Source organism: Mixophyes fleayi, chromosome 1, assembly GCF_038048845.1.
Source record: "Mixophyes fleayi isolate aMixFle1 chromosome 1, aMixFle1.hap1, whole genome shotgun sequence".
Taxonomy (NCBI): domain Eukaryota; kingdom Metazoa; phylum Chordata; class Amphibia; order Anura; family Limnodynastidae; genus Mixophyes; species Mixophyes fleayi.
The window spans coordinates 297616337-297634979 of NC_134402.1; the positions used below are offsets into that span (position 1 = coordinate 297616337).

At 42.3% G+C, this 18643-nt stretch overlaps 1 protein-coding gene across 1 annotated transcript in view; it reads left to right on the forward strand.

Annotated features, from left to right (window-relative positions):
• The window catches only part of AOPEP (aminopeptidase O (putative)), a 466448-nt gene that overhangs the window by 213963 nt on the left and 233842 nt on the right, over positions 1-18643 (forward strand). The window lies entirely within an intron of this gene.

Sequence of the window (18643 nt, forward strand, 5' to 3'; positions counted from 1 at the left end):
TTTTATAGAACCACCAATTCCGCAGCACTGTACAAAGAATATTTGTCATTCACATCAGTCCCTGCCCTACTGGAGCATACAGTCTAAATTCCCTAACACAAACACACAGACTAGAGTCAATTTTTAAGCAGCCAATTAACCTAACAGTATGGTTTTGGAGTGTGGGAGGAAACTGGACCACCTGGCGGAAACACACACAAACACAGAGAGAACATACAAACTCCACACAGATAAGGCCAAGGTCGGGAATTGAACTCATGACCCCAGTGCTGTGAGGCAGAAGTGCTAGCCACTAAGTCAATGTGCTGCCCGAATATGATATATCCGATGCTTATGATTTTTATATATATTTTCTCTTTTGTTTTTCTTTCTCTTTTCTTTCTTTTCTTTAAACCTATTAAATATTGCTATTGTTATATCTCATTCATTTTTTTGGGTTAAATATAAGTCAACAGGCAGTCATGTTTGTGCAAATTTAAATATTCTAATCTCTACTTTCCTCCTCCTAACTGGGTGGGATGGGCAGGTTTGCCTCCACATAATCTGTTGGAAAGAGGGCAGAGGTGAGAGGCTTTCAGTTTTTATATGTCCACCAACGCCGGATATGACATTTCCCCCCTCTTTTCTCTCCCTCCCTTTTCCCACCTAAGCAATCACTGGAATCATATGATATTTATTCTACTCCCATTCAGGGAACATTACAATTCCTCCTCTTGAGCCAGCAAGATTTCTGCTACTCGCATATTCGCAGCGTGACCTGGATGATCCTATCGGGTACTTTATTTGAGAGATGGGAGTTTTTGGTGTAATACCAAATTAATGAACTCCTTGTACAAACAGAGCACATTTAAATACTACATACTACAGGACTTGCTATGCCTACTAACCTTGCACACAGTTTAATGTACTTGACACGATTGGAGCACAAAGTAACAAACTGCAAATGCATGCTCCGTTTGTATAAATTAACAGTGAGTGTCACATGACCAGCAACATCTGTATTAAATAAAATTTGTATCCATTGATATTCCCCCTGCCTGTAATCCTCCTATGTCTGTTGTCTGATTTTAAAGCAGTTCTGAACATGCAAAGGGGATGGGCATGTATCAGTTGCAGCTTAAATATGTCTGTTCACTCGCTCTATTCTTCATGTTTTAAGAAGCTCATCCTTTTTGTCTTTTCATCTGTGAATAGAACAGTTCACACTTAGCAGATGTCAGATGTCAACTCGTCATTTGCTTGCACCTGGGATTTTATTTGATTTGTTACACACAATTTTGTTTCTTTTTAAGCAAGTAACTTTTATGTTTTATTTTTATATCTGTAACTGCACTGACATTTTCTAAAAGACCAGAGGATAAAAGAAAATTTAAATAACACAGTTATATAAAAAAAGACACAGCAAATCTATGATGAATCTTAAAATAAAGAATAAAGACAGAAGACATTTAGGGCTGAATTTGCTGTAAAGTGAAAATTTTCATTCTGCCAGTTGCTCACTTGCCATAACGTATTAGCCTATAATAATAATACACTTGTTTTGTAAATATAGAAAGTATTGCACCACATGCAATAGTTCATAAAGAGGGAAAAGGTTACTGAACAAAATGTGATGTGTATAACCTACAATGTTGCACTGGGTTCTTGTGACGACAATCTGAACTTATTTCCTCATTCTACTTGAAGGCACATTTCTATAGACATTAATTAAATAGAACGTATTTGTGTGCATTTGTGACTTGTACAAAACTGCATTTGTTCATTTGTATAGCATTTAAGTGCTATTTACAAAGTTGAAAATGAAACTAAGGTGCTGCTAGAACACCTGTTTCTGTGCTATTTTGCCCATTACCCTGTGTGTGTGGGTAAACTCGCAGATTAGCATAGATGAAGTGCAAAGTTTTGCTCCTTCTGGTGGGAGGAGCTTGACATTTGAGGATGATGCTTACTGTATGTGGGATCGGTTCTTTGGCAGACCTCTCACTACACCCAAATGCAAGATAAACTGTTGGAGTTGCAGGACAAGATATTTAAATTAACCTAAGTGGGTAGTGTCATGATTGCCCAGCCTGTCTCAGATACAGCAGTCAGAAACAGCTGCCCGTAACTGGAGTTACCTTGGTCACTTACAAATATATACATCTTTTCTGCCACTACAAAGGAATTTACTATGGAGTCCTTACGTTCACCAAAACCACTTATTAATATTACACACTTAAATCACATACACATGTAGCATGAGCCTCACTTGGCTTCGTAAGATCACAAAGAATCACAGAGAATATGCCAGATTAAATGTATTTAATCCGAAAAAGGTTTCCAAGGCTTAAGTACAAAACAGTTAATAGCAAGACATACAAAATAAGTTGCACAAATAAGTTTCAGAAATAAAATAGGAAATAAAACCAGAGTCACTAACTTAATAGACTAAGACTTGGAGTATGAGGAGTACACTTTGGGAGATATGGCACATCCTAAACTGGACATAGGTCTCCTCCATAGAAATGCACACTTTTACTGTGTAAAGCAGAGCATTTTAAACTATTCTCACATGGCTCTCACCCCCCACCTTGGAAATTAACAATCTCAATGTTCTCACAGTGCTCCCATCCCACCTTTGAAAATGAATCTCAATGTCAGGGTAGATTGATTCCCAGAATGACACAGGGCTTTTGGAAATGTGTTATCAATGTCTTAAAGTAGGTCTGGAACTTCAAAGGGCAGGACTTCTCACCTCTGCTGTTTTGGCTGATCAGACTGTATACACAAACTCTGTCACACCTCAGAGATGTTATCTGTCTGGCCTGGTTTCTTTCAAAAGACTCTTGCATAAGTCAAACGGATGTCATTCAGCAAAGCACACTTTGGTAAGGTGACATACAATATACACATTGTCATACATGAAAATTAAAAGAAAAAATAACAATCAGTGATTAGACGTAATACATAATAGTTACAGGAGGTTATTGTGTAGCCACTCAGATTCACCCATACCATGTAAGCGGTGCCTCTTTCCAGAAGGCCAACACCCCTGGCCTGGAAATAGACACTGTCCAATAAAAATCTGAATCATTTGGAGGTTTTTCATGTACCAGAGGAACTTGGGACTAGGCATCAGCCAATTCTTTAAATCTGACAGCTTTTGCACTGTCTAAATATTAATTCTACAGGATATCAAATGTATAGCTGCACAAATTCACACATGACTGTCACGAGCCGTGGCGGTACACTGCATCCTGGCGTGATGTAGCAGCCGGGCACTTGCATTAGTTACAATTCACTATTATTTTTCTTTGAGGTTATCATTGTGGCATAGAGTAGGAGGGTATAGGGACATCCTCCAACTCCAGGGGGAGCTCTCGTAGGATTTTAATTTGTTTAATTATATATTTATACATGTTCCTGGTTATTACCTATGCTAGTTCTAAGCTAGTAATTAATTAACAGCCTCCTGAGTCTGATTGTCAGCCCTGTCCTCCTCCTTTCTGATTTGTACATCAAAGTATTTAAGGCAGGGAGGGCTTAGCCTCTCTGCCGAGTTATAGCATCCAGTTTCTTGTTAGCTAACCTGCTCCTGTGCTGTGCTGTGTTTGGTGAAAACCTTTTGGATTGACTTCTGTGTATGACCTCTGCCTGTTTCCTGGACTCTGAACCTTTGCCTGTGGCCCTGACCTTTCTGGCTGTACCCGGACTCTGATCCTTTGCCTGTGGCCCTGACCCTGCTTGTACTTGACATCTCCACCTGTGCTCTGTCAGGCCAGTCATAGATTATCATCTGTCTCCAGTCCGCAGACCTCTTGCCTGTCTCTACTCCGTGCATTATCTCCCTTTCCTGTGTGCCGCTGTGTGACCATAAACTTTTGTACTACATGGAGTGTAAAACCTGGGGGCATCCGAGTACCTGTGAGCATAACCAGTCTCTACGGGAAAGGCGGCTGCTATAGGTGAAGACCTCTTCCGCTAGTTCTACAAGTTTATGACGTACTGGTGGCCATAACATTATAACCGGCCAGTGAAGATTGGAGGTAATTCGGTCATGGACGACAGCAACCCTAACCTTTCTCCAGTCCAGGTCCTGGCTAATCAGATCCAGGCTATTCCACAAGTTGTACAGGGTTTATCTCATCGCTTGTCAGCCCAAGAAGAGTCTTCCAGAAACCCATGCCAAGAAATATGGCAGTCTGAGACCCTGCATAAACTACCACGGCCTGAATAAATTCACAGTCAGAAACACATACCCCCTGCCGGTGATTTCTGTTTTGTTTGACCAGCTCAAGTCTTCCACTGTTTTCTCTAAAATCGACTTCCGGGGGGCTTATAATCTTATCAGCATTGGAAAATGGCCTTTAATACTCACTCCTGGCATTATGAGTATCTGGTGATGCCATTCGGGTTGTGCAACACCCCAGCGGTCTTCCAAGACCTCATCAACGATGTCCTGTGTGAGTTCCTAGGAAAGACAGTTGTGGTCTATTTATATATTTAAATTTACTCCCAGTCCCTGTCCACCTTTATGCGAAATTGGAGACATGCAAGTTCGAGGTCTCCAGGATGACCTTCCTAGGATATATTATTTCATCATCCGGTTTCTCCATGGACCCCAGTAAAGTCCAAGCAATCCAGGACTGGGTTCTCCCTACTAACCTCAAGGCAATTCAAAGGTTCCTTGGCTTTGCCAATTATTATCGGCGATTCATACGCTCATTCTCTTCCTTTGTTGCTCCTATCACTGCTCTCACCCGGAAGGGCGCTAACACGGCTAATTGGTCTCCGGAGGCCTTGGCGAGCTTTTCTGCCCTTAAAGCCGCCTTCACGTTTGCACCCGTTCTTAGGCACCCGGACCCAGAACTACCGTTCATCGTGAAAGTGGACGTCTCAGATGTAGGAGGAGGCACCATTCTCTCCCAAAGAGATCCACAAAGCAAGAAGTTGCATCCTTGTGCATTTCTGTCCAGGAAATTCTCGCCTGCTGGAATTAATTATGATGTTGGAAATCGCATATTGTTGGTCATCAAGTGGGCTCTCGAAGAGTGGTGACATTGGTTAGAAGGAGTAACCCATGTTATAACAATCTTCACTGACCATAAGAACCTTCAGTATATTCAGACCGCCAAAACTCGAAATCCCCAGCAGGCCCGCTGGGCTTTGTTTTTCACCCGGTTCAACTTCCTCATCACTTACCAGGTCCAGGATCAAAGAATACCAAAGCTCATTCTCTGTTTTGGAGCTTTATGGCTTGCCATCCTCAGCCTCCTGACCCGCAACCGATTATTCCCTCGACCTCCATCCATATCGGTCTAACCCAGGACTTTGGGGCCGGTCTCCGCCAGTTCCAAAGGATTGCTCCAGCTCAGACACCCACCAATAAATTGTTTGTCCCTGTTCATCTGAGAATGGCTGCCCTCATTGAATGCCACGACAACTGCTCAGCAGGTCATCCGGGGAGCCATAGGACCATCGAAATTCTTTCTCACTGGCTTTGGTGACCCACCTTGTCCTCTGATGTGGAGAAGTACATCTGTGCTTGCCCGGAATGTGCTAGAAACAAGCCCTCCAGGAACCATCCTCTAGTCAACTACTACCCCTTCCTACTCCGAGAAAGCCTCGCTCCCATCTTTCTATGACTTTATTGTCAACGTCCCATGGTCCTCGGGTCATAACACCATCTGGGTGGTCGTTGACCGTTTAAGCAAAATGGCACACTTTGTACCCTTACCAAAGCTGCCGGATGCTGGAAGCCTGTCCTCTTTGTTCACAACACATATCTTCCGTCTCCATGGCCTTCCGGAAGACATTGTCTCAGACCGAGGGTCCCAGTTCATTGCATAATTTTGGAGGTCTTTTTGCAACTCCCTCGGAATCAAGATCAGCTTGTCCTCAGCCTACCATCCTCAATCGAATGGTCAGACAGAACCAATCAATCCCTGGAACAATTCCTGTGCATGTATGTTTCCAAATTCTATGACAACTGGTCCTCTCTCTTACCTTGGGCGGAGTTTGCATATAACAATTCTTGCCATTCTGCAACATGTACATCCCCGTTCTTTTGTAATCCCGGTTTCCACCCGAAGGCTAACTCCTTCTCTTCTTCCGTTTCTGTTGATGGTTCTGGGACACCTGCCTTTACATCTCGGTTAAAGTCTATTTGGAAAAAGGTGCATTCCGCACTATGTCAAGCTTCTCTTAGATCTAAATCCTTCGCTGATCATAATCATTACCCGTGTCTATTGAAAGTGGGGGATCGAGTGTGGTTGTCTACACAAAACATCAAATTGAGGCAACCCTGCATGAAACTGGGCCCCCGATTCATTGGACCATTTATGACTAAAGAAAAATAAACCCAGTAGCATTCAGAGTCAAGTTGCCACCTTCTTTAAAAATTCCCTGCACCTTCCATTGCTCTCTTCTGAAAAAGTTATTGCCCCTAGCATGGTTAATCAGCCTCCCTCTTACAGGCCCCAGCCTCTGCTTGTGAATGGAGACAGTGAGTTCATCATTGAAAAGATTCTAGACTCAAGAAGGGTTCAAGGTCAGGTTCAGTTCCTGGTGCACTGAAAGGGTTATGGCCCTGAAGAGTTATGTTTGGTACCCCAAAGGCGTCTCTACGCTGATAAACCCATAAAGGAATTCTTTAAGAAATTTCCCACGAAACCAGGGTGTTGGGGTGCCTTGACCCCTCCTCAAGGGGGGGTACTGTCACGAGCCGCGGCGGTACGCTGCATCCTGGCATGATGTAGCAGCCGGGCACGTGCATTAGTTACAATGCACTGTTATTATTCTTTGAGGTTATCCTCCTCCTTTCTGATTTGTCCAACAAAGTATTTAAGGCAGGGAGGGCTTAGCCTCTCTGTCGGTTATAGCGTCCAGTTTCTTGTTATCTAACCTGCTCCTGTGCTTTGCTGTGTTTGGTGAAATCCTTTTGGATTGACTTCTGTGTATGACCTCTGCCTGTTTCCTGGACTCTGAACCTTTACCTGTTGCCCTGACATTTCTGGCAGTACCCGGATTCTGATCCTTTGCCCCTGAACTTCTGCCTGTACCCGGACTCCGAACCTTTGCCTGTGGCCCTGACCCTGCTTGTACCTGATGTCTCCACCTGTGTTCTGTCAGGCCAGTCAGACATTATCATCTCTCTCCAGTCCGCAGACCTCTGGCCTGTCCGTACTCCGTGTATTACCTCCCATTCTTGTGTGTCGCTTTGTGACCATAAACTTTTGTGCTACATTGAGTGCATGACCTGGGGGCATCCGAGTACCTGTGAGCATAACCAGTCTCTACGGGAAAGGCAGCTGCTATAGGTGAAGACCTCTTCCGCTAGTTCTACAAGTTTATGGTGCACTGGTGGCCATAACAGTGACAAATGAAGTACAGAAAGCCACTACGGCACTTTACTCTCATGACCTGTATAAATTACAATTGGGACTTCAGTTAGCAGTATTGAGAAGTTGCAGTTAATGAGTGGGTTGTTCTAGAAGTTATTATATGCAGGAAATTGAAGTGACTTTTTTACTTTTGCCAGCATGCTCATTCCCATCTTTGGCTTAAAAAAATTGTCAAAGTTTCTGCAAGGAGATAAGTGGAAAATGGGCATGCAAATATGGGGATTGCAAAGAGATCAAATTGGGGAAGATTATGCAGTGGGCACCCACATTTTCCTCAACTTGTAGATGACTGGTTTTTTTTTTAAGCAATCTATTTTTATTCAATATAAATGCTTTTTCCAATAAGTATAGAGTAGTGCTTACAATGTTTACAATTAAAATACAATATTTGACACACCCAGACATCTTGTTTCAATAGCAGAAGTATAACAACATAATCAAAATACAGGTATGAGGCAGTTGGGTGGATTAAGAGGATATGGGGAAGGGACATAAGAACTGTGATCTTACCAGAGAAATTTATATACTTGGTTATCTTCAAGTTCAGAACATACGAATGGGTTGTAATTCAATCAAGGATTTCACAACATGACGCATTACACGGAGGGATCCCCTTGGGGGAGGGACTGAATTAGCCAAAGTAGATATATTGCACTATTGTATGGTTTTAAAATATCTTTTGTAACTATGATTCTTTATATTCTACCCAATATATCCAGGTGGCTATGTATTGCTGACATCTATCAGTCACTGAGAAAGCAATATCTTCTTGAAGCAATCAAACGCAGCAGAGGAGTTAGGGGATTTCCACCTTATGGGGATGATAGCCTTAGCAGTATCCATCAAAAACTTTAATAAAGAATTTGTATATTTTGAGAAATTAGTTTATCCGTCAAATTTAATAGCCAAAATTCTGGGGTCAGTGGGATTAGTTCCCCTGTGGCCTATTTGTCATCATCCAGCAATCAGTAGAGACTGCGTAATGTGTGTGTGACAAAGGGTTAATAAAAAAACAACCACCTGGTCTGTTGTAGTGCTCTATTCTATTCTTACACTTAATAAGTTCAGAGACCTGAATGTATAAAGTGTAATTAAATATGAAAAATAAATCCACAATGCTTAAGCTAAAAACAATTAACAAAATTACCGAGGTACAGAACATTTCCGAACACCTATCAAGTCTGGTTTTCTTTCACACGGTCCTAGCTTCTCTTCAGAATGTCCTACAAAGACTATTTTACCTTCACACAACAGGTTATAAGTTTCCCATTGTTTGCATACCATACATTAATCCTGGAATTATGATTTATATGACCTTTTCATATGTCCTTATCTCCCCCTCCTCCCTTCCCCATGGAGGTGTCTGAAGATCACAGAAGTTATTCATGTAACCTAAAAGAGAGATGTCAAAGACCCAAGTCATAAACTGGAACTGTGCGCGCATCTATAGCCATGGTCCTGGGGCTATCTTATCAATAAATACTTGGATGCTTACTGTAAGGGAACAGAGGATTCCAGCCCCAAATCTCACACTCACCTTTTACTCTAAGGCTACAGATTTCACTGGTCCTGTCCCAACACAAACGCAGGCTTCACACCTCTCAGCAACTGCCGCCAGAATAAGACCCGTAGCAAGCCTATGACTTAATCACTCAATTGCGCACACTCTGTGCTCTGGTAGCTAAATAGTAAACTCTTCTCACTCGGGTATCTAAAGCGTTAATCCAGCCAAGCAATCTGTCTCTTCTAAACAGGCTAATGCATTCGTTTAGAGCAATAAGGACAGAACTATTAAATTTTATATTTAATATACAAAAAGTACAATGCTTACAGATAATAAAAACAATTAGATAAAGAATTGACATACAAATAAAAAATGGCAAACAGTTATAAAATTTATAGGGATAACAGCACAGAGCATAACTCACTTATAATCTGTATGCCTGTGGGAGGCAGAGAAGATGGACAGTCCTTCAATTATATTGATTCCCCAAGAAGCTGACAGTTTGTTCCTTCAGAACACATGTTTTTAAGCTACATGAAACGGGATGGTCTTCACAGTGGCAGGGTTTAATGCAAATAGGGAGTTGTCGCCTGTAACACTTTTTCAATCACCATTTGCATGTTGCCTGATTTACTAACCAATTCTCACCTAGGCATATGGCTCTCCAATTTACACCTAGTGGTTAGTTTGTGTTTACAACCCTATTGAAAGGAAGTCAATTAGCTAGGGAAATACATGATCAAATACAATGGATGTCTGTGATCTGCATATCTTAAGCTGGTCTCTTCACAAAGGGTTTGCTTAACTTAATTACCTCCTACTGGGCTCATTGTTTCATTTAAAAAAAAAATTTTGGTCACACATTTATCTGAGTTGAAGATCAGGTTCATTTATGTAGCCATGCAAAGTTTTATTTGGGCCCTGACATTCAATATTCTATTTCAGCATATCAGATTTATGCATTCATCCTGACAACCTGCTTGGAAACTTTTCTATTACTGTGACCTACAGATTAGACACAAAATCGAATTCGTTCCCGGCTGTCTGAGGTTTCGACCCAGCTTCCCAGCACCACAGCTCTGCCTGCTACTCAGCAGCTCTGGCCAGTGTGATGGGCCAGGGGGGATCCATCCACAGCAACCCTGATCCATAGGAAGAGGTCAGGAGTACCAGCCCAGGTACACCAGTAACAGGGTTCACTCGCAGCGTCAGTTACTTATAAGAAACCAGGTACTGGATGCCGGTAAATGAGTCCAGTGGTGGCGGCATTTGTAAGACCCTCCTACTGCAGCAAGAGGGCGCTTTTGGGATAACGAAAGGGAACGGTGGCAAAGTAAGATCAGCCGGTTCCCAGCAACAACTGACAGGGTTGCATAGGCGGTTCATGCTTTCACAATAAGCATAAGTTTTTTTTACATTTTGTATTTATTGAAGAAAAGTGCATATATAATAACAGTAAATATATTACAATAACAAAATATAGCATTTTTCCTTTATTTTTTTATTTAAAACTGCAGGGGATGGTGAGGAGTGGGTAGGGTTATAGGATAAGGCAACATTTAAAAAACTATTCCAAGTAAGTTATTAAGTATATAGTTGCAAGCCGTGGAATAGCTGCAAATGGTTTAATAAAAATGAGGTAGCATACGTTTAAGGAAGATTCCTGTAATATGATTATGAGGAGGACTTGGAAGTGGCTTCAGGCATGTACGGATAAATATCTGCATGTGTAAGGCAAGGAGTGTGTTGGCAACCTTACTAGATGATGACCAGGATGGCTTTCATGAAAATACCAGGAGGCCCATGTGGCATAAAATTTAGCTTGCTTATCATGGAGGACAGAAATAGAAGGGGTCCTTATTGCTTCCATTTTTTGTCTATTTGTGGCTGTGAGGATGTGAGATACCAATTTTTTTTGTTTGGTTATCCACATCTTGCGGGGGTCGAGAGACCAAAAATGTCCAGAGGTCTTTGGGTATTGGTTGTTCTGAAAGTGACTTAATAATAGAATGTACTTTGGTACAGAAAGGTATTATTATTGTTTATTTGTTAGGTGCCACAAGATTTCCGCAGCGCCGTACACAGAGCAAACAGTAGACTTTACAGGGAGAGACAGTACAGAACAATAAACAAAAAATACCAATACTTCAGAAACTCTGGCAGGCTAATGCAGTAGAGGTGGAGCAAAAGAACAGGAGTGGAGACAAGAGGGAAGAGGGCCCTGCTCATATGAGCTTACATCCTAAGGGAGGGTAAACAAACAGGCATAAGGGGAGGCAGTTGAAGTATGGAGGAGAAAAGGGGGGGCTGGGAGGAGAGAGGGGAGAACGAGTAGAGGAGATCAGGGGGTTAAGTGGATGGTTGGTAGACTTTGAGGAACAGGTGAGTTTTGAGTGCTCGTTTGAAGGAGCACAGGTTAGGAGAGAGACAGATGGAGCGAGGGAGGTCATTCCAGTGACGGGGGCCCGCACGGGAGAAGTCTTGAATTCTGGAGTGGGAAGTGGTGATGAGCATGAAGGAGAGGCGACGGTCATTTGTGCGAGCGCTGGGAGCGGGCAGGAGTGTGAATGGAGAGGAGGTTAGAGATATATGGGGCACTAGACTGGGAGAGAGCCTTGTAAGTGGTGGTAAGGAGTTTGAAAAGGATTCTGTAGGGGAAGGGGAGCCAGTGTAAGGCAAGACAGAGAGGGGAGGCGGAGGAGGAGCGGCATAAGTGGAAGAGGAGTCTTGCGGTAGCATTGAGTATAGAGCAGGGGGGGCGAGGTGGGAGTGGGGGAGGCCAGTAAGGAGGAGGTTGCAGTAATCGAGGCGGAAGATGATGAGAGCATGGATGATAGTTTTGGTGGCATCTTGAGAGAGGAAGGGACGGATGCGGGCGATGTTGCGGTGTTGGAAGCGACAGGTTTGGGTGAGGGATTGAATGTGGGGGGCAAAAGAGAGAGGAGTCAAGAGTGACACCTAGGCAGCGGAGTTGCTTGACAGAGGAGATGGTGGAGTTGTTAACATCGATAGGTAGCCCATGGTGGGATGGGAGTGTGGACGGGGAAAAGACAATGAGATCAGTTTTAGAGATGTTAATTTTAAGGAAGTGTGAGGATATCCAGGAGGAGATGGCTGAGAGGCAGTCAGAGACACGAGAGAGGAGGGAAGAGGAGATATCAGGGGAAGAGATGTAGAGTTGAATGTCATCAGCATAGAGGCGATACTGAAACGAAGGAGGAGGTGAGAGCACCAAGGGAGGAAGTATAGAGCGAGAAGAGTAGAGGACCGAGAACAGAGCCCTGATGGACTCCTACAGGGAGAGGGGAGAGGGTGGAGGAAGAGCCAGACGTGGATACAGAGAAGGAGCGGTTAGCAAGGTATGAGGTGAACCAGGCATGGACGGAACCAGAGAGGCCGAGAGAGAGAAGAGTTTGCAGCAGGAGGGGGTGGTCTACGGTGTCAAAGGCCGCAGAGAGGTCAAGGAGGTTGAGTAGGGAGAAGTGACCCTTGGATTTGGCTGATAGGAGATCATTAGTAACTTTTGCCAGGGCCGTTTCGGTGGAGTGGAGGTGGTGATAACTGGATTGGAGAGGGTCGAGGAGGGAGTTGTCAGAGAGGTGTCTGGTGAGGCGGCTGCAGACAATCCGCTCAAGTAATTTGGAGCCATAGGGTAGAAGAGAGATAGGTTGATAATTTGCAAGAGAGGTGGGGTCAAGATTGGGTTTCTTGAGGATAGGAGAGATAAGAGAGTGTTTGAATGAGGAGGGGACTACGCCAGAGGAGAGTGATAGGTTGAAAAGGTGTGCGAGGTAAAAGCAGGCAGTAGGAGAGCGAGCGAAGGAGGTGAGAGGGGATGGGATCAAGAGGACAGGTAGAGGGTGGAGAGGAAAGAATAAGGGAGCAAACTTCCTCACCTGATGTAGGGTTGAAGGAGCACAGAGCTGGTTGATGAAGGGCGGTGAAGTGATAAGGGTGGCGGGAGAGGGGTGGGAGGAGGAGATGTTCCATCTGATGGACTCAATTTTAGAAGAGAAAAGGGTGTCGAAGTCAGAAGCGGAGAGGGACGGTGGGACAAGGGGAGGGGGAGGAAGAGAGAAGAGAGTTGAAGGTAGCAAAGAGGCGGCGTGGGCTAGAGGGCTGAGAAGAGATAAGGGACTTAAAGAAGGATTGTTTAGCGAGGGACAGGGCAGAGTAGAAAGAGGAGAGGATAAATTTAAAGTGAAGGAAGTCAGCCAGGGAACGAGATTTCCTCCAGAGGCGCTCCACAGTGCGAGAGCACCTTTGGAGGAAGCGGGGGAGTTTGGAGCGCCAGGGTTGGGGAATAATGCGTCATAAGCGGATAGAAGAAGCCGGGGCAACAGTGTCCAGGGCAGTAGAGAGGGCTTGGTTGTAGATGGAGGACGCCTGGTCAGGGCAGGCCAGACAGGGAAGAGGTGAAAGGTGAGTTTCAAGAGAGAAGGAGAAAGAGGTGGAGTCTATGGCATCAAGGTTACGCCTGGTGAGGGTGGCTTTAGGCAAGGAGGGAGCAGGGGAGGAGGACAGAGTGAAGGAGAGGAGATGGTGGTCAGAGAGTGGGAAGGGAGAGTTGGAGAAGTCAGAGAGATCACAGAGATGAGAGAAGACAAGGTCGAGGGAGTGACCAAGACAGTGGGTGGGGGAGGAGGTCCACTGAGTGCGGCCAAGGCAGGAGGAAAGGGCGAATATAATAATTAGCCAGATCCACCAGATATGGACTAGAGTCCCCTGTAACGATACTGGTGGTATTACCTGAAGCCCAATAGCCGAGTAGATATCCAGATAGTAGTCAGACGTTTGCCGGGTCGGTACACAAGCGGGTAGTCAGACGTTTTGCCGGGTCAGTACACAAGCGGGTAGTCAGACGTTAGCCGGGTCGGTACACAAGCAGGTAGTCACAGATGCAAGGTAGAGTAGCAGGAGCTGAGCAAGCAGAATACTCAAGCATATGTCTGAACCAGGAAGTGCCATTTATAGGCCCAAACAGGAAACAGGATCCAAGATGGCTTCTCCTTGATTCCAAACTGACCATCTTGGATAAGGGCAAGTTTGCAAATACAGAGACCTCTAGTGGTTGGAGGTGCAAATGTCAAGGTAATTCCTTACACCCCCTGGGGACAAATTTGGCAGCAACTTGAGTGAGATGATGGGAACATTTTCATGGGGATAATGCCATATATAGTAGAGCATACAACCTGCTTCTTTTTATATAAGTCGAAATTGAACTGGTAGCTCTTACCTCTCTAACCTCCTACCAGAAAGTTTTGTCAAGGGGTGGTCCTAGATTCCTCTCCCATTCCCCTTTCATGTCAGCCCCAAAAGTCAAGGATAACATTTATCAGAAAATTATTAATCATAGAAATCAAACCTTTACTTGGGTATTTAAGGCAATTTTTTTCAAAATGGTTAAATCTCTAAGGGAATCTGTAGGGGGAAGTAAGGAAATCTCTTGCTTGAAATTCGAAAAACATAATTATTAATTTTACTAGATGGTACACTAGACCTCTGGTAGGCCAACCTGCATTATTAATTATTCGTAAGAAACTATATTGCTCCAGCTAGCTTCATTTAATGTAATCCTGCTTTTCATTAATATATTTTACTTACTGTGACAGATCCTGTAAAGGTTTTAATATTTTTTAATGGCACCATGTTATAGATATTGTATAAACCAAGTAATACATGTTATGCCTTCACGGATTGTTTGGGAGTGATGAAGTACTAAAAACTGATTTAACTGAGAATTTCTATTTTTATTCAAAAGTTAAACATTTGTTATGCTGCCAGGGAGTTAACAATAGTGCCAAGTCTGAATGTTTCTGTTTATAGGATTTGGCTTGAAAAGCAAGCAACTTTGTTCAATTTTTATTTTAGCTCAGTAAGAAAGTCTTGAAGCACCTGTTTACGAAGTGGTACTGTTCCTTTTCCAACAATTAACATTGTTTAAAAAACTATAACACTGTGAGAATAAGTGCAGGAAGCAGGTTAGTGTGCTCAACAGCCACTTCTGTCCCCATTTTTTCCATGGCTTTGCATTTTATTGTGAAGGCAGGGCAAGGACTTTGAGTTTAATAAGATGGCAGGAAGAATGCAGATATTTTAAGAGAGAGTCTCTGAAGTCTCCTGCTCCTTGTTAAAACATATTACTGCATGAAAACAAAAGCCTGGATGTGGCTTCACATTTTAACTAAGCTTATATTCAAATTAAAAACTCACTGGGGCATATTCAATTAGTTTTCCGGTTCGCAGTAATGCGCGTTACCACGAATCCTGCGCAGTATTGCCGTTAATATGGTACCGCATTAACGTAGATTTTCGTTCGCAACCCTATGGGCTGCGAACAAAAATCCACGTTATTGCGGTACCGTGTATTGACTACGTAGCCCGTTCCGGCGCGATCCCGCGGACCGGAAAGCTAATTGAATATGCCCCACTATGTCCTATCCATCCTTTTATTTGAAGATTATATAAATCTGGTTACATATCTGACTCTGCAACTCAGGGGAGGGCTGGTAAATTTTAGCCCGAGGGGGCAAGACTCGACTAGCAGCCTATTAGGAACATTTTGAAGGAAACAAAAATGCAGGTGGCCCAGTGACCCTGCCCAAAGTAGCCTACTATGACACTGGCCCGGGGGGGCATATGCCCCCCTGCCCCCCAGCCCAGCCTGCCCCTGCTTCAACTTAATCGTACCTACTATTCTTATTATTATTATTATTATTATTATTATTATTAATAATAATAATAATAGATTTTTTTTATGGTAGTTTTTGGTCCTGTACATAGCAAGGTTTGTTTATTTGTGTCCTGCAGCAACTATATAACTAACTAAACATATCTGGAAACTACAACTCAGAGAAGAGGTGGGAGAGAGGTATTATGATTTACTGTTATAATGAGTATTAAAGAGTATATCTACCGTAGTCCTCATTTTATTATTCACTTTAATAAAATTTAATAAACCCAAAGGTATAGTACACACATGTGTAGCAAATCAACATTAGTTAAAAGCATGTCCTCTCCTTAAACAGAGCTTTAGATACATGTTCTCAAAGATTTTCTGCAACATATTGAACACAAGGTCAATAGGTGTGTGTACAGGTCCATCGGCTTATGTTATGTTTAAGAGAAAAAGTTAATTTAATTGGCCATAATAAGACATATTAAATGTTTACAATTTTGTATGTTCAGTCAGGCTAATGGATAAACTGTGAGAGTCATAGGACAGAGAATAAGGAAATTACATTGCCATTCCCACAAGAGGTACAGTAGATATGAAAAAATTGTACTACATAGGATTGCCTTTTACTGTGAAGTGACTAAGAATTTAATTGTAAAGGAATTGGGTTTTAAAGATTGGATTAAGATATGATCTGTGTACAGATCATATTTTAAGAATGCCCCTTCATTCATTCAGTCATAATTCGTGTATTCAGGCATAACACTTTCCCTGAATATAGATGCTGAGCGCAAGTTAGAGATCATGTGACAGGTTGAGTAATTCGATTAGCCCAGAGGGACACGTCGCGATTGAGGGCGTGTTTTCACGGTATAAAGGTCCAATCAGTGCATGCCCCTGGCTGCCTTGTAAAAGCCCTTAGCGAAACGCGCGTTGGCGTTTGCTGGGCTCACTGCATAAGTCCGATTAATTTTCTGAATATCTTCTGGCTTTACAACTATAGGGATTAGTAATTTAAACAGAGATTATACACTCTTGCGCTCAACATCTATATTCAGGGAAAGTGCTATGCCTGAATACACGAATTATGATTGAATGAATGAATGAGGTTGAATGGGCATTCTCTGGGAGGGGAGTGGAGACGCTATACAGAGCTACATTAGTACTAACCAATTGACAGTATACTTAGTGATCTCACTCCTGCGGTCTTAGAAGTGAGATTATCTCCTCTAACCTATGTAAGGGTAATATAGTACCCTACAATAGCAACAAATTATCAACCTACATTATTATCATAACAACACTAATATGCATTAAGGGACTTTATGCTGTAAAAGTGTATGAAATATAGGAAATTAGCATGCTCAAGAGCAATTTGTCTTTTGGGCAGGCACTTAACCCGTTAATATCATCTGCAGCCTGACTCCCCATTTAGTTATACTCAAGAAAAGCCAGAATTAAGCCTTTAATATGCCTATGTGATATTAACCATGTATAATTTTTTGGAAGTCCCAATTAATATTGGTACTTTATTTGAATATCAGGGTATATTTATGGTTTAATATATACATAGGGACATTGTTGCAGCGAGACAGCTGGTAGTTTTTCTACCTTTTTACCAGTTATTACAACACTTTCATCTACATCATTATTCCTTTTTTAATATTTCGCTAATATTTTGTTTTAAATTAACAAATAAAGTTTATATTTTAAATTTGGATTATCAAACATCAATAATTAAGAGTGCCCTTAAGACACATTTTCTTCTATTTTCTTCACATTACTTTCTTACATTCTGGTTCAGTAAGTGCAGTGAACTTGATCAGTGAGTGTCAGGATTTGAAAGTGTTAGGTCATACTAATGTATAATATATGTTAACTCATTATGGAGAACCTGGGTCCCAATATACGGGTTCTGCCATCACCCAGTGTAAGCTAATATTGGGTAAAAGGATTAAGAATGAGTAAATTTTATGTGCTGCAAAGAAATGCTAAGACAATAAACTGTGTAGAGACTGCCAAAATAAATAATTTGACCCAAGCACATCATCAGATAGGTGTCATGGAAAACACACTATCACATCACACATCCATTCAAGTGGGGGTTACATAGTGATCACATAATGTTGAAGGTTGTGGTCTCCCATACATGCATGGTTAACCCAGAAAGAGTTTCATAATGATGCTTAGTGTGGCGTTGAACTGTAGCTTAAGGCATTATCCCTTTGTTACGTACAGGTGCTGAGTAAGAATCATTTTTTTTTGGGTGCATACTGAAAGGGCCAATTCAAGTGCATGTAATATTTTTGGTTATTCATTTTACCCAGATAATTGAACATACGTACTGTTTTCATAATGGCTGTGGGCCTGTGTACCAGGTTTTCCGAAACTAGAAATGTTCCTGACCTATGGTGTATACTGAAAAATAAAAATTCCCCACTTGTGTATGAACAAAGATGCTTCTGCACACTTTCATTTCAACAGTTGTATTTTGAGTTGCATTTTAAGATAGTACAACCTTAAATCTAGCCCAGAGGAAAAATGAGCAACTGTCAACTACAGAACTTATACTCAGTTTATATAGGTATTAAATTTTCGTCTCATATCGAGTGTATTTCAGATATGACGTATTCTTAAGATATATATGCACGCCTTTAGTCCACTGCACTTATATGTTAATGCCCCTGATCAACCTGTACAGGTGGAAAGGGCTCTTTATGTTTATTTGAGTGGAAGAACAATAGACTAAAAGACTTATCCTTTAATATAGAGATTTGGTAGCAGATAACATATGAAATAATTTCTACTTCTGCTAATCTAGGCTGGAGCAATTGCATGCAAGTGGAATCTTTCTAGCATGTGTGGTGGAGTTGTTGCAGAATAGCATTGTATTGGCCAAAGATCATACGCATTGCATTACCCACTCCCTGGAATACTTCCTTCTTCCGCTTATTTACAATATCCCAAAGCACTGTCATTTGCCATATAGTAGCAATGTGGAATAAACCCAATCCTTCATGTGATTAATCGTGTAAGACCCGTCTACAGGGGCTGGCTGGCAGACTTTAGCCTGGGGGGCAA